Source organism: Oncorhynchus masou, chromosome 6 (genome assembly GCF_036934945.1).
Source record: "Oncorhynchus masou masou isolate Uvic2021 chromosome 6, UVic_Omas_1.1, whole genome shotgun sequence".
NCBI lineage: Eukaryota > Metazoa > Chordata > Actinopteri > Salmoniformes > Salmonidae > Oncorhynchus > Oncorhynchus masou.
The window spans coordinates 31,366,656-31,386,014 of NC_088217.1; positions in this window are offsets into that span (position 1 = coordinate 31,366,656).

A 19,359-nucleotide genomic window follows, 5' to 3' on the forward strand; every position below is an offset into this window, starting at 1 on the left:
GTATCATGGCATAGTATCATCATGGCATAGTATCATAGCATAGTATAGTATCATGGCATAGTATAGTATCATGGCATAGTATCATGGCATAGTATCATGGTATAGTATCATAGTATAGTATCATGGCATAGTATAGTATCATGGCATAGTATCATGGCATAGTATAGTATCATGGCATAGTATAGTATCATGGCATAGTATAGTATCATAGTATAGTATCATGGAATAGTATTATGGCATAGTATAGTATCATGGCATAGTATCATGGCATAGTATCGTATCATTGCATAGTATCATGGCATAGTATAGTATCATGGCATAGTGTCATGGCATAGTGTCATGGCATAGTATAGTATCATGGCATAGTATAGTATCATAGTATAGTATTATGGCATAGTATAGTATCATGGCATAGTATCATGGCATAGTATCAGATCATTGCATAGTATTATGGCTTAGTATAGTATCATGGCACAGTATCATGGCATAGTATAGTATCATTGCATAGTATCATGGCATAGTATAGTATCATGGCATAGTATCATGGCATACTATAGTATCATGGCATAGTATCATGGCATAGTATAGTATCAGGGCATAGTATAATGGTAGAGTATAGTATCATGGCATAATACAGTGTCATGGCATAGTATCATGGCATTGTATAGTATCATGGCATATCATGGCACAGTATCATGGCATAGTATAGTATCATGGCATAGTATCATGGCATTGTATAGTATCATGGCATAGTATCATATCATAGTACAGTATCATGGCATAGTATCATGGCATATCATGGCACAGTATCATGGCATAGTATCAGTATCATGGCATAGTATCATGGCATAGTATAGTATCATGGCATAGTATCATGGCATAGTATCATGGCATAGTATCATGGCATAGTATCATAGCATAGTATAGTATCATGGCATAGTATCATGGCATAGTATAGTATCGTGGCATAGTATCATGGCATAGTATCATGGCATAGTATCATATCATAGTATAGTATCATGGCATGGTATAGTATCATGGCATAGTATCATGGCATAGTATAGTATCATGGCATAGTATAGTATCATAGTATAGTATCATGGAATAGTATTATGGCATAGTATAGTATCATGGCATAGTATCATGGCATAGTATCGTATCATTGCATAGTATCATGGCATAGTATAGTATCATGGCATAGTGTCATGGCATAGTGTCATGGCATAGTATAGTATCATGGCATAGTATAGTAGCATAGTATAGTATCATGGAATAGTATTATGGCATAGTATAGTATCATGGCATAGTATCATGGCATAGTATCGTATCATTGCATAGTATTATGGCTTAGTATAGTATCATGGCACAGTATCATGGCATAGTATAGTATCATTGCATAGTATCATGGCATAGTATAGTATCATGGCATAGTATCATGGCATACTATAGTATCATGGCATAGTATCATGGCATAGTATAGTATCATGGCATAGTATAATGGTAGAGTATAGTATCATGGCATAATACAGTGTCATGGCATAGTATCATGTTATTGTATAGTATCATGGCATAGTATCATGGCACAGTATCATGGCATAGTATAGTATCATGGCATAGTATAGCATCATGGCATAGTATCATGGCATAGTAAACTATCATGGCATAGTATCATGGCATAGTATAGCATCATGGCATAGTATCATGGCATAGTATCATGGCATAGTATAGTATCATGGCATAATATAGTATAATGGCATAGTATAGTATCATGGCATAATATAGTATAATGGCATAGTATCATAGCATAGTATCATGGCATAATATAGTATCATGGCATAGTATCATGGCATAGTATAGTATCATGGAATAGTATAGTATCATGGCATAGTATAGTATCATGGCATAATATAGTATCATGGCATAGTATCATGGCATAGTATCATGGCATAATATAGTATAATGGCATAGTATAGTATCATGGCATAATATAGTATCATGGCATAGTATCATGGCATAGTATCATGGCATAGTATATGTATCATGGTATCATAGTATAGTATCATGGAATAGTATCATGGCATAGTATAGTATCATGGCATAGTATCATGGCATAGTATAGTATCATGGCATAGTATCATGGCATAGTATAGTATCATGGCATAATATAGTATAATGGCATAGTATAGTATCATGGCATAATATAGTATAATGGCATAGTATAGTATCATGGCATAATATAGTATCATGGCATAGTATCATGGCATAGTATCATGGCATAGTATAGTATCATGGAATAGTATAGTATCATGGCATAGTATCATGGCATAGTATAGTATCATGGCATAGTATCATGGCATAGTATCATGGCATAGTATAGTATCGTGGCATAGAATCACGGCATAGTATAGTATCATGGCATAGTATCATGACATAGTATCATGGCATAGTATAGTATCATGGCATAGTATCATGGCATAGTATAGTATCATGGCATAGTATCATGGCACAGTATAGTATCAAGGCATAGTATCATGGCATAGTATCATGGCATAGTATCGTATCATGGCATAGTATCATGGCATAGTATCATGGCATAGTATCATGGCATAATATCATAGCATAGTATAGTATCATGGCATAGTATCATGGCATAGTATAGTATCATGGCATAGTATAGTATCATGGCATAGTATCATGGCATAGTATAGTATCATAGTATAGTATCATGGCATAGTATAGTATCATGGCATAGTATCATGGCATAGTATAGTATCATGGCATAGTATAATATCATAGTATAGTATCATGGAATAGTATTATGGCATAGTATAGTATCATGGCATAGTATCATGGCATAGTATCATCATAGTATAGTATCATGGCATAGTATAGTATCATGGCATAGTGTCATGGCATAGTGTCATGGCATAGTATAGTATCATGGCATAGTATAGTATCATAGTATAGTATCATAGTATAGTATCATGGAATAGTTTTATGGCATAGTATAGTATCATGGCATAGTATCATGGCATAGTATAGTATCATGGCATAATATAGTATAATGGCATAGTATAGTATCATGGCATAATATAGTATAATGGCATAGTATAGTATCATGGCATAATATAGTATCATGGCATAGTATCATGGCATAGTATCATGGCATAGTATAGTATCATGGAATAGTATAGTATCATGGCATAGTATCATGGCATAGTATAGTATCATGGCATAGTATCATGGCATAGTATCATGGCATAGTATAGTATCGTGGCATAGTATCACGGCATAGTATAGTATCATGGCATAGTATCATGACATAGTATCATGGCATAGTATAGTATCATGGCATAGTATCATGGCATAGTATAGTATCATGGCATAATATAGTATAATGGCATAGTATAGTATCATGGCATAATATAGTATAATGGCATAGTATAGTATCATGGTATAATATAGTATCATGGCATAGTATCATGGCATAGTATCATGGCATAGTATAGTATCATGGAATAGTATAGTATCATGGCATAGTATCATGGCATAGTATAGTATCATGGCATAGTATCATGGCATAGTATCATGGCATAGTATAGTATCATGGCATAGTATCATGGCATAGTATAGTATCATGGCATAGTATCATGACATAGTATCATGGCATAGTATAGTATCATGGCATAGTATCATGGCATAGTATAGTATCATGGCATAGTATCATGGCACAGTATAGTATCAAGGCATAGTATCATGGCATAGTATCATGGCATAGTATCGTGGCATAGTATAGTATCATGGCATAGTATCATGGCATAGTATCATGGCATAGTATCATGGCATAATATCATAGCATAGTATAGTATCATGGCATAGTATCATGGCATAGTATAGTATCATGGCATAGTATAGTATCATGGCATAGTATCATGGCATAGTATAGTATCATAGTATAGTATCATGGCATAGTATAGTATCATGGCATAGTATCATGGCATAGTATAGTATCATGGCATAGTATAATATCATAGTATAGTATCATGGAATAGTATTATGGCATAGTATAGTATCATAGTATAGTATCATAGTATAGTATCATGGAATAGTATTATGGCATAGTATCATGGCATAGTATCATGGCATAGTATCGTATCATTGCATAGTATCATGGCTTAGTATAGGATCATGGCACAGTGTCATGGCATAGTATAGTATCATTGCATAGTATCATGGCATAGTATAGTATCATGGCATAGTATCATGGCATACTATAGTATCATGGCATAGTATCATGGCATAGTATAGTATCATGGCATAGTATCATGGTAGAGTATAGTATCATGGCATAATATAGTGTCATGGCATAGTATCATGGCATTGTATAGTATCATGGCATAGTATAGTATCATGGCACAGTATCATGGCATAGTATAGTATCATGGCACAGTATCATGGCATAGTAGAGTATCATGGCATAGTATCATGGCATAGTATAGTATCATGGCATAGTATCATGGCATAGTATCATGGCATAGTATCATAGCATAGTATAGTATCATGGCATAGTATAGTATCATGGCATAGTATCATGGCATAGTATCATGACATAGTATAGTATCATAGTATAGTATCATGGCATAGTATAGTATCATGGCATAGTATCATGGCATAGTATAGTATCATGGCATAGTATAGTATCATGGCATAGTATAGTATCATAGTATAGTATCATGGAATAGTATTATGGCATAGTATAGTATTATGGCATAGTATCATGGCATAGTATCGTATCATTGCATAGTATCATGGCATAGTATAGTATCATGGCATAGTGTCATGGCATAGTGTCATGGCATAGTATAGTATCATGGCATAGTATAGTATCATAGTATAGTATCATGGAATAGTATTATGGCATAGTATAGTATCATGGCATAGTATCATGGCATAGTATCGTATCATTGCATAGTATTATGGCTTAGTATAGTATCATGGCACAGTATCATTGCATAGTATCATGGCAAAGTATAGTATCATGGCATAGTATCATGGCATACTATAGTATCATGGCATAGTATCATGGCATAGTATAGTATCATGGCATAGTATAATGGTAGAGTATAGTATCATGGCATAATACAGTGTCATGGCATAGTATCATGTTATTGTATAGTATCATGGCATAGTATAGTATCATGGCACAGTATCATGGCATAGTATAGTATCATGGCACAGTATCATGGCATAGTAGAGTATCATGGCATAGTGTCATGGCATAGTATAGTATCATGGCATAATATCATGGCATAGTATAGTATCATGGCATAGTATAGTATCATGGCATAGTGTAGTATCATGGCATAGTATCATGGCATAGTATCATGGCATAGTATCATGGCATAGTATCATGGCATAGTATCATGGCATAGTATAGTAGCATGGCATAGTATCATGGCATAGTACCATGGCATAGTATCATGGCATAGTATAGTACCATGGCATAGTATAGTATCATGGCATAGTATCATGGCATAGTATCATGGCATAGTATAGTATCATGACACAGTATCATGGCATAGTATCATGGCATAGTATAGTATCATGGCATAGTATAGTATCATTGCATAGTATAGTATCATGGCATAGTAAAGTCTCATGGCATAGTATAGTATCATGGCATGGTATCATGGCATAGTATCATGGCATAGTATAGTATCATGACACAGTATCATGGCATAGTATCATGGCATAGTATAGTATCATGGCATAGTATAGTGTCATAGTATAGTATCATGGAATAGTATTATGGCATAGTATAGTATCATGGCATAGTATCGTATCATTGCATAGTATCATGGCATAGTATAGTATCATGGCATAGTGTCATGGCATAGTGTCATGGCATAGTATAGTATCATAGTATAGTATCATGGAATAGTATTATGGCATAGTATAGTATCATGGCATAGTATCATGGCATAGTATCGTATCATTGCATAGTATTATGGCTTAGTATAGTATCATGGCACAGTATCATGGCATAGTATAGTATCATTATATAGTATCATGGCATAGTATAGTATCATGGCATAGTATCATGGCATACTATAGTATCATGGCATAGTATCATGGCATAGTATAGTATCATGGCATAGTATGATGGTAGAGTATAGTATCATGGCATAATACAGTGTCATGGCATAGTATCATGTTATTGTATAGTATCATGGCATAGTATAGTATCATGGCACAGTATCATGGCATAGTATAGTATCATGGCACAGTATCATGGCATAGTAGAGTATCATGGCATAGTGTCATGGCATAGTATAGTATCATGGCATAATATAGTATCATGGCATAGTATCATGGCATAGTATAGTATCATGGCATAGTATAGTATCATGGCATAGTGTAGTATCATGGCATAGTATCATGGCATAGTATCATGGCATAGTATAATGGCATAGTATCATGGCATAGTATCATGGCATAGTATCATGGCATAGTATAGTAGCATGGCATAGTATCATGGCATAGTGTCATGGCATAGTGTCATGGCATAGTATAGAATCATGGCATAGTATAGTATCATAGTATAGTATCATGGAATAGTATTATGGCATAGTATAGTATCATGGCATAGTATCATGGCATAGTATCGTATCATTGCATAGTATCATGGCTTAGTATAGGATCATGGCACAGTGTCATGGCATAGTATAGTATCATTGCATAGTATCATGGCATAGTATAGTATCATGGCATAGTATCATGGCATAGTATAGTATCATGGCATAGTATCATGGCATACTATAGTATCATGGCATAGTGTCATGGCATAGTATAGTATCATGGCATAATATCATGGCATAGTATAGTATCATGGCATAGTATAGTATCATGGCATAGTGTAGTATCATGGCATAGTATCATGGCATAGTATCATGGCATAGTATCATGGCATAGTATCATGGCATAGTATCATGGCATAGTATAGTAGCATGGCATAGTATCATGGCATAGTATCATGGCATAGTATAATGGCATAGTATAGTACCATGGCATAGTATAGTATCATGGCATAGTATCATGGCATAGTATCATGGCATAGTATGGTATCATGGCATAGTATCATGGCATAGTATAGTATCATTGCATAGTATAGTATCATGGCATAGTAAAGTCTCATGGCATAGTATAGTATCATGGCATGGTATCATGGCATAGTATCATGGCATAGTATAGTATCATGACACAGTATCATGGCATAGTATCTTGGCATAGTATAGTATCATGGCATAGTATAGTGTCATAGTATAGTATCATGGAATATAGTATAGTATCATGGCATAGTATAGTATCATGGCATAGTATCATGGCATAGTAGTATAGTATCATGGCATAGTATAGTATCATGGCATAGTATCATGGCATAGTATCATGGCATAGTATAGTATCATGGCATAGTATAGTATCATAGTATAGTATCATGGAATAGTATTATGGCATAGTATAGTATCATGGCATAGTATCATGGCATAGTATCGTATCATTGCATAGTATTATGGCTTAGTATAGTATCATGGCACAGTATCATGGCATAGTATAGTATCATTATATAGTATCATGGCATAGTATAGTATCATGGCATAGTATCATGGCATACTATAGTATCATGGCATAGTATCATGGCATAGTATAGTATCATGGCATAGTATGATGGTAGAGTATAGTATCATGGCATAATACAGTGTCATGGCATAGTATCATGTTATTGTATAGTATCATGGCATAGTATAGTATCATGGCACAGTATCATGGCATAGTATAGTATCATGGCACAGTATCATGGCATAGTAGAGTATCATGGCATAGTGTCATGGCATAGTATAGTATCATGGCATAATATAGTATCATGGCATAGTGTAGTATCATGGCATAGTATCATGTCATAGTATCATGGCATAGTATCATGGCATAGTATCATGGCATAGTGTCATGGCATAGTGTCATGGCATAGTATAGAATCATGGCATAGTATAGTATCATAGTATAGTATCATGGAATAGTATTATGGCATAGTATAGTATCATGGCATAGTATCATGGCATAGTATCGTATCATTGCATAGTATCATGGCTTAGTATAGGATCATGGCACAGTGTCATGGCATAGTATAGTATCATTGCATAGTATCATGGCATAGTATAGTATCATGGCATAGTATCATGGCATACTATAGTATCATGGCATAGTATCATGGCATAGTATAGTATCATGGCATGGTATCATGGCATAGTATAGTATCATGGCATGGTATCATGGTAGAGTATAGTATCATGGCATAATATAGTGTCATGGCATAGTATCATGGCATTGTATAGTATCATGGCATAGTATAGTATCATGGCACAGTATCATGGCATAGTATAGTATCATGGCACAGTATCATGGCATAGTAGAGTATCATGGCATAGGATCATGGCATAGTATAGTATCATGGCATAGTATCATGGCATAGTATCATGGCATAGTATCATAGCATAGTATAGTATCATGGCATAGTATCATGGCATAGTATCATGTATATAGTATCATGGCATAGTATCATGGCATAGTATCATATCATAGTATAGTATCATGGCATAGTATAGTATCATGGCATAGTATCATGGCATAGTATAGTATCATGGCATAGTATAGTATCATAGTATAGTATCATGGAATAGTATTATGGCATAGTATAGTATCATGGCATAATATAGTGTCATGGCATAGTATCATGGCATAGTATAGTATCATGGCATAGTATAGTATCATGGCATGGTATCATGGAATGGTATCATGGCATGGTATCATGGCACGGTATCATGGCACAGTATAATGGCATAGTATAGTATCATGGCTTAGTATCATGGCATAGTATAGTATCATGGCATAGTATCATGGCATAGTATCATGGCATAGTACATGGCATAGTATAGTATCATGGCATAGTATCATGGCATAGTATAGTATCATGGCATAGTATAGTATCATGGCATAGTATCATGGCATAGTATCATGGCATAGTATCATGGCATAGTATCATGGCATAGTATCATGGCATAGTGTCATGGCATAGTATCATGGCATAGTATAGTATCATGGCATAGTATAGTATCATAGTATAGTATCATGGAAGAGTATCATGGCATAGTATTGTATTATGGCATAGTATAGTATCATGGCAGAGTATCATGGCATAGTATCATGACATAGTATCATGGCATAGTATAGTATCATGGCACAGTATCATGGCATAGTATAGTATTATGGCATAGTATAGTATCATGGCATAGTATCATGGCATAGTATCATGGCATAGTATAGTATCAATGCATAGTATCATGGCATAGTATAGTATCATGGCACAGTATCATGGCATAGTATAATATCATTGCATAGTATCATGGCATAGTATAGTATCATGGCATAGTATCATGGCATAGTATCATGGCATAGTATAGTATCATGGCATAGTATAGTATCATAGTATAGTATCATGGAATTGTATTATGGCATAGTATAGTATCATGGCATAGTATCATGGCATAGTATCATGGCATTGTATAGTATCATGGCATAGTATAGTATCATGGCACAGTATCATGGCATAGTATAGTATCATGGCACAGTATCATGGCATAGTAGAGTATCATGGCATAGTATCATGGCATAGGATCATGGCATAGTATAGTATCATGGCATAGTATCATGGCATAGTATAGTATCATGGCATAGTATAGTATCATGGCATGGTATCATGGCATGGTATCATGGCACAGTATAGTATCATGGCATAGTATAGTATCATGGTATAGTATAGTATCATGGCATAGTATAGTATCATGGCATAGTATAGTATCATGGCACAGTATAGTATCATGGCATAGTATAGTATCATGGCACAGTATAGTATCATGGCACAGTATAGTATCATGGCATAGTATAGTATCATGGCATAGTATAGTATCATGGCATGGTATCATGGCATAGTATCATGGCATAGTATAGTATCATGACATAGTATCATGGCTTAGTATCATGGCATAGTATAATATCATGGCATAGTAACATGGCATAGTGTCATGGCATAGTATAGTATCATGGCATAGTATCATGGCATAGTATCATGGCATAGTATCATGGCATATTATAGTATCAATGCATAGTATCATGGCATAGTATAGTATCATGGCACAGTATCATGGCATAGTATAATATCATTGCATAGTATCATGGCATAGTATAGTATCATGGCATAGTATCATGGCATAGTATCATGGCATAGTATCATGGCATAGTATCGTGGCATAGTATAGTATCATGGCATAGTATAGTATCATGGCATAGTATCATGGCATAGGATCATGGCATAGTATAGTATCATGGCATAGTATCATGGCATAGTATCATGGCATAGTATAGTATCATGGCATAGTATCATGGCATAGTATAGTATCATGGCATAGTATAGTAGCATGACATAGTATCATGGCATAGTATCATGGCATAGTATTGTATCATGGCATAGTATAGTATCATGGCATAGTATAGTATCATGGCATAGTGTAGTATCATGGCATAGTATCATGACATAGTATAGTATCATGGCATAGTATAGTATCATGGCATGGTATCATGGCATGGTATCATGGCATGGTATCATGGCATAGTATCATGGCATAGTATCATGGCATAGTATAGTATCATGACATAGTATCATGGCTTAGTATAATGGCATAGTATCATGGCATAGTATAGTATCATGGCATAGTATAGTATCATAGTATAGTATCATGGAAGAGTATCATGGCATAATATAGTATCATGGCATAGCATAGTATCATGGCATAGTATCATGGCATAGTATCATGGCATAGTATAGTATCATGGCATAGTGCAGTATCATTGCATATTACCATGGCATAGTATAGTATCATGGCATAGTATAGTATCATGGCATAGTATAGTATCATGGCATATTATCATGGCATAGTATAGTATCATGGCATAGTATAGTAGCATGGCATAGTATCATGGCATAGTATCAGGGCATAGTATCATGGCATAGTATAGTATCATGGCATAGTATAGTATCATGGCATAGTATAGTATCATGGCATAGTATAGTATCATGACATGGTATCATGGCATGGTATAATGGCATAGTATCATGTCATAGTATCATGACATAGTATAGTATCATGACATAGTATCATGACTTAGTATCATGGCATAGTATAGTATCATGGCATAGTATCATGGCATAGTATCATGGCATAGTATCATGGCATACTATAGTATCATGGCATAGTATCATGGCATAGTATCATGGCATAGTGTAGTATCATGGCATAGTATCATGGCATAGTATCATGGCATAGTATCATGGCATAGTATAGTATCATGGCATAGTATCATGGCATAGTATAGTGTCATGGCATAGTATCATGGCATATCAAATCAAATCAAATCAAATTTTTATTTGTCACATACACATGGTTAGCAGATGTTAATGCGAGTGTAGCGAAATGCTTGTGCTTCTAGTTCCGACAATGCAGTAATAACCAACAAGTAATCTAACTAACAATTCCTAAACTACTGTCTTATACACAGTGTAAGGGGATAAAGAATATGTACATAAGGATATATGAATGAGTGATGGTACAGAGCAGCATAGGCAAGATACAGTAGATGGTATCGAGTACAGTATATACATATGAGATGAGTATGTAAACAAAGTGGCATAGTTAAAGTGGCTAGTGATACATGTATTACATAAGGATGCAGTCGATGATATAGAGTACAGTATATACGTATGCATATGAGATGAATAATGTAGGGTAAGTAACATTATATAAGGTAGCATTGTTTAAAGTGGCTAGTGATATATTTACATCATTTCCCATCAATTCCCATTATTAAAGTGGCTGGAGTTGAGTCGGTGTCAGTGTGTTGGCAGCAGCCACTCAATGTTAATGGTGGCTGTTTAACAGTCTGATGGCCTTGAGATAGAAGCTGTTTTTCAGTCTCTCGGTCCCAGCTTTGATGCACCTGTACTGACCTCGCCTTCTGGATGATAGCGGGGTGAACAGGCAGTGGCTCGGGTGGTTGATGTCCTTGATGATCTTTATGGCCTTCCTGTAACATCGGGTGGTGTAGGTGTCCTCGAGGGCAGGTAGTTTGCCCCCGGTGATGCGTTGTGCAGACCTCACTACCCTCTGGAGAGCCTTACGGTTGAGGGCGGAGCAGTTGCCGTACCAGGCGGTGATACAGCCCGCCAGGATGCTCTCGATTGTGCATCTGTAGAAGTTTGTGAGTGCTTTTGGTGACAAGCCGAATTTCTTCAGCCTCCTGAGGTTGAAGAGGCGTGCTGCGCCTTCTTCACGATGCTGTCTGTGTGAGTGGACCAATTCAGTTTGTCTGTGATGTGTATGCCGAGGAACTTAAAACTTGCTACTCTCTCCACTACTGTTCCATCGATGTGGATAGGGGGGTGTTCCCTCTGCTGTTTCCTGAAGTCCACAATCATCTCCTTAGTTTTGTTGACGTTGAGTGTGAGGTTATTTTCCTGACACCACACTCCGAGGGCCCTCACCTCCTCCCTGTATGCCGTCTCGTCGTTGTTGGTAATCAAGCCTACCACTGTTGTGTCGTCCGCAAACTTGATGATTGAGTTGGAGGCGTGTGTGGCCACGCAGTCGTGGGTGAACAGGGAGTACAGGAGAGGGCTCAGAACGCACCCAGCCAGTGGGGCCCCAGTGTTGAGGATCAGCGGGGAGGAGATGTTGTTACCTACCCTCACCACCTGGGGGCGGCCCGTCAGGAAGTCCAGTACCCAGTTGCACAGGGCGGGAGTCGAGACCCAGGGTCTCGAGCTTGATGACGAGCTTGGAGGGTACTATGGTGTTGAATGCCGAGCTGTAGTCGATGAACAGCATTCTCACATAGGTATTCCTCTTGTCCAGATAGGTTAGGGCAGTGTGCAGTGTGGTTGAGATTGCATCGTCTGTGGACCTATTTGAGCGGTAAGCAAATTGGAGTGGGTCTAGGGTGTCAGGTAGGGTGGAGGTGATATGGTCCTTGACTAGTCTCTCAAAGCACTTCATGATGACGGAAGTGAGTGCTACGGGCGGTAGTCGTTTAGCTCAGTTACCTTAGCTTTCTTGGGAACAGGAACAATGGTGGCCCTCTTGAAGCATGTGGGAACAGCAGACTGGTATAGGGATTGATTGAATATGTCCGTAAACACACCAGCCAGCTGGTCTGCGCATGCTCTGAGGGCGCGGCTGGGGATGCCGTCTGGGCCTGCAGCCTTGCGAGGGTTAACACGTTTAAATGTTTTACTCACCTCGGCTGCAGTGAAGGAGAGACCGCATTTTTCCGTTGCAGGTAGTGTCAGTGGCACTGTATTGTCCTCAAAGAGGGCAAAAAGTTATTTAGTCTGCCTGGGAGCAAGACATCCTGGTCCGTGACTTGGCTGGATTTCTTCCTGTAGTCCGTGATTGACTGTAGACCCTGCCACATGCCTCTTGTGTCTGAGCCATTGAATTGGGATTCTACTTTGTCTCTGTACTGACGCTTAGCTTGTTTGATAGCCTTACGGAGGGAATAGCTGCATTGTTTGTATTCAGTCATGTTACCAGACACCTTGCCCTGATTGAAAGCAGTGGTTCGCGCTTTCAGTTTCACGCGAATGCTGCCATCAATCCACGGTTTCTGGTTAGGGAATGTTTTAATCGTTGCTATGGGAACGACATCTTCAACGCACGTTCTAATGAACTCGCACACCGAATCAGCGTATTCGTCAATGTTGTTATCTGAAGCAATACGAAATATGTCCCAGTCCACGTGATGGAAGCAGTCTTGGAGTGTGGAGTCAGCTTGGTCGGACCAGCGTTGGACAGACCTCAGCGTGGAGCTTCTTTTTTAGCTTTTGTCTGTAGGCAGGTATCAGCAAAATGGAGTCGTGGTCAGCTTTTCCGAAAGGGGGGCGGGGCAGGGCCTTATATGCGTCGCGGAAGTTAGAGTAACAGTGATCCAAGGTTTTTCCGCCCCTGGTTGCGCAATCGATATGCTGATAAAATTTAGGGAGTCTTGTTTTCAGATTAGCCTTGTTAAAATCCCCAGCAGCAATGAATGCAGCCTCCGGATAAATGGTTTCCAGTTTGCAAAGAGTTAAATAAAGTTTGTTCAGAGCCATCGATGTGTCTGCTTGGGGGGGGATATATATGGCTGTGATTATAATCAAAGAGAATTCTCTTGGTAGATAATGCGGTCTACATTTGATTGTGAGGAATTCTAAATCAGGTGAACAGAAGGATTTGAGTTCCTGTATGTTTCTTTCATCGCACCATGCCTCGTTAGCCATAAGGCATACACCCCCACCCCTCTTCTTACCAGAAAGGTGTTTGTTTCTGTCGGCGCGATGCGTGGAGAAACCCGTTGGCTGCACAGCTTCGGATAGCGTCTCTCCAGTGAGCCATGTTTCCGTGAAGCACAGAACGTTACAGTCTCTGATGTCCCTCTGGAATGCTACCCGAATGCTGCTCGGATTTCATCAACCTTGTTGTCAAGAGACTGGACATTGGCAAGAAGAATGCTAGGAAGTGGGGCACGATGTGCCCATCTCCGTAGTCTGACCAGAAGACCGCCACGTTTCCCTCTTTTTCGGAGTCGTTTTTTTGGGTCGCTGCATGTGATCCATTCCGTTGTCCTGTTTGTAAGGCAGAACACAGGATCCGCGTCGCGAAAAACATATTCTTGGTCGTACTGATGGTGAGTTGACGCTGATCTTATATACAGTAGTTCTTCTCGACTGTATGTAATGAAACCTAAGATGGCCTGGGGTACTATTGTAAGAAATAACACGTAAAAACACAAAAAACTGCATAGTTTCCTAGGAACGCGAAGCGAGGCGGCCATCTCTGTCAGCGCCGAAAGTCTTATGGCGTAGTATCATGGCATAGTATAGTATCATGGCATAGTTTGATGGCATAGTATAGTATCATGGCATAGTATAGTATCATGGCATAGTATAGTATCATGGAATAGTATCATGGCATAGTATAGTATCCCGGCATAGTATCATGGCATAGTATCATGGCATAGTATCATGACATAGTATCATGGCATAGTATCATGGCATAGTATCGTATCATGGCATAGTATCATGGCATAGTATAGTATCATGGCATAGTATCATGGCATAGTATAGTATCACGGCATAGTATAGTATCATGGCATAGTATAGTATCATGGCATAGTAAAAAATCATGGCATAGTATAGTATCATGGCATAGTATCATGGCATAGTATCATGGCATAGTATAGTATCATGGCATAGTATCATGGCATAGTATAGTGTCATGGCATAGTATCATGGCATAGTGTCATATCATGGCATAGTATAGTATCATGGCATAGTATCATGGCATAGTATAGTATCATGGCATAGTATAGTATCATGGCATAGTATAGTATCATGGCATAGTATCATGGCATAGTGTAGTATAATGGCATAGTATCATGGCATAGTATAGTATCATGGCATAGTATCATGGCATAGTATAGTGTCATGGCATAGTATAGTATCATGGCATAGTTTGATGGCATAGTAATGTATCATGGCATAGTATCATGGCATAGTATCATGGCATAGTATATTATCATGGCATAGTATAGTATCATGGCATAGTATCATGGCATAGTATAGTATCACGGCATAGTATCATGGCATAGTATAGTATCATGGCATAGTATCATGACATAGTATCATGACATAGTATCATGGCATAGTATCATGGCATAGTATCGTATCATGGCATAGTATAGTATCATGGCATAGTATCATGGCATAGTATCATGGCATAGTATAGTATCATGGCATAGTGTCAATTAGTGACAGACTGACTTGACAGGTGTCCCCTGTCAAGTCACCTGTCAGGTCAGTCTGTCACTAATTGCTGCAGATGTGCTCAATTGTGCTTGAGCATATAATACTCCCCAAAGCATGGTGAAATACATAGAGGTGTATCACAAGCTAAACACATGTATTTTGTCAACTTCCCCTGCTTACTTCTCCTGGTGCCAGACAGGCAGACTTTGACTACCTTGAGCATCAGTTTGAGGGACTTTGCAGGGAAATTGCGTAGGGGATTGTCTGCAGCAGGACGGCCCCCAGTGGATGGGCGCCGAGGAGTGTGGTGCTCCTCCAGCAGCTCTCTCATGAGGATCTCTCTTTTGGTAGGTAATTACTTTACCTATGAGGGAGTGGGGAGGATGAGGGAAGGGAGAGGATGATAAGGCAGTGGGTAGGTGGGTGAGATATTGTCACTATAATTGCATAATGGAACTGTATATGATTTGCATGTGAACTGTACATCCAATTACAAAAATACCGTGTTCAGTAATCATCTCACCTGTTAGTTGACGGTGAACTATGTGCCCATTGAGGGCAGCAGTGTCGATCAGATGGAAAAATATCTTGTCACTTTACTGCCAGCTGTTGTCAGATCTCCTTGAACTCCACCTCCCCTCTCTGCATCTTCCTGCATCCGAATGCTTGCATTCCCTTCCTGTTCAACCTGACTGTGCCACAGGCCCCTGTGCTGTTGAAGAGCAGATGCTGGAAGAGTGTGGGACTGCTGTAACAATTGTCCACATACAAAGTGTGTCCCTTGCTGAGATGAGGAGCCAGCATGGTCACCACCACGGACCCGGACACCCCAAGCCCCTCAATGTTGGACCCTGGGTAAACTATAATGTTCTGGACAAATCCTGTCTTCACGTCGCACATAACAAAGAACTTGACCCCAAACCTGTGCCTTTTGGAGGGAATATATTGACTGACCGCCAGCCTACCTTTCCATAACATCAGGGACTCATCAATGCATATAGGTCCTTGTATGACACAAACACCCGACCAAATGTTCCCATAGAAACGATTAAAACATTCCCAAACCAGAAACCGTGGATTGATGGCAGCATTCGTGTGAAACTGAAAGCGCGAACCACTGCTTTTAATCAGGGCAAGGTGACCGGAAACATGACCGAATACAAACAGTGTAGCTATTCCGTCCGCAAGGCAATCAAACAAGCTAAGCGTCAGTATAGAGACAAAGTAGAATCTCAGTTCAACGGCTCAGACACGAGGTATGTGGCAGGGTCTACAGTCAATCACGGATTACAAAAAGAAAACCAGCCCCGTCATGGACCAGGATGTCTTGCTCCCAGGCAGACTAAATAACTTTTTGCCCTCTTTGAGGACAATACAGTGCCACTGACACGGCCTGCAACCAAAACATGCGGCCTCTCCTTCACTGCAGCCGAGGTGAGTAAAACATTTAAACGTGTTAACCCTCGCAAGGCTGCAGGCCCAGACGGCATCCCCAGCCGCGCCATCAGAGCATGCGCAGACCAGCTGGCTGGTGTGTTTACGGACATATTCACTTCCGTCATCATGAAGTGCTTTGAGAGACTAGTCAAGGACCATATCACCTCCACCCTACCTGACACCCTAGACCCACTCCAATTTGCTTACTGCCCAAATAGGTCCACAGACGATGCAATCTCAACCACACTGCACACTGCCCTAACCCATCTGGACAAGAGGAATACCTATGTGAGAATGCTGTTCATCGACTACAGCTCGGCATTTAACACCATAGTACCCTCCAAGCTCGTCATCAAGCTCGAGACTCTGGGTCTCGACCCCGCCCTGCGCAACTGGGTACTGGACCTCCTGACAGGCCGCCCCCAGGTGGTGAGGGTAGGCAACAACATCTCCACCCCGCTGATCCTCAACACTGGGGCCCCACACGGGTGCGTTCTGAGCCCTCTCCTGTAATCCCTGTTCACCCATGACTGCGTGGCCACGCACGCCTCCAACTCAATCATCAAGTTTGCGGACGACACAAAAGTGGTAGGCTTGATTACCAACAACGACGAGACGGCCTACAGGGAGGAGGTGAGGGCCCTCGGAGTGTGGTGTCAGGAAAATAACCTCACACTCAACGTCAACAAAACTAAGGAGATGATTGTGGTCTTCAGGAAACAGCAGAGGGAAAACCCCCCCTATCCACATCGATGGAACAGTAGTGGAGAGGGTAGTAAGTTTTAAGTTCCTCGGCATACACATCACAGACAAACTGAATTGGTCCACCCACACAGACAGCATCGTGAAGAAGAGGCAGCGGCGCCTCTTCAACCTCAGGAGGCTGAAGAAATTCGGCTTGTCACCAAAAGCACTCACAAACTTCTACAGATGCACAATCGAGAGCATCCTGGCGGGCTGTATCACCGCCTGGTACGGCAACTGCTCTGCCCAAAACCGTAAGGCAAACTACCTGCCCTCCAGGACACCTACACCACCCGATGTTACAGTAAGGCCATAAAGATCATCAAGGACAACAACCACCCGAGCCACTGCCTGTTCACCCCGCTATCATCCAGAAGGCAAGGTCAGTACAGGTGCATCAAAGCTGGGACCGAGAGACTGAAAAACAGCTTCTATCTCAAGGCCATCAGACTGTTAAACAGCCACCACTAACATTGAGTGGCTGCTGCCAACACACTGACTCAACTCCAGCCACTTTAATAATGGGAATTGATGGGAAATGATTTAAAATATATCACTAGCCACTTTAAAGAATGCTACCTAATATAATGTTTACATACCATACATTATTCATCTCATATGTATACGTATATACTGTACTCTATATCATCTACTGCATCTTTATGTAATACATGTATCACTAGCCACTTTAACTATGCCACTTTGTTTACATACTCATCTCATATGTATATACTGTACTCGATACCATTTTTTTTTTTTTTTTTTAATTTTACCTTTATTTAACCAGGCAAGTCAGTTAAGAACACATTCTTATTTTCAATGACGGCCTGGGAACAGTGGGTTAACTGCCTGTTCAGGGGCAGAACGACAGATTTGTCCCTTGTCAGCTCGGGGGTTTGAACTCGCAACCTTCCGGTTACTAGTCCAACGCTCTAACCACTAGGCTACCCTGCCGCACCATCTACTGTATCTTGCCTATGCCGCTCTGTACCATCACTCATTCATATATCTCTATGTACATATTCTTTATCCCCCAACACTTGTGTGTATAAGACAGTAGTTTTGGAATTGTTAGTTAGATTACTTGTTGGTTATTACTGTATTGTCGGAACTAGAAGCACAAGCATTTCGCTACACTCGCATTAACATCTGCTAACCATGTGTATGTGACAAATAACATTTGATTTGATTTGAAATGCTGATGTCAGGCTGGTAAGTACATTTCTTAT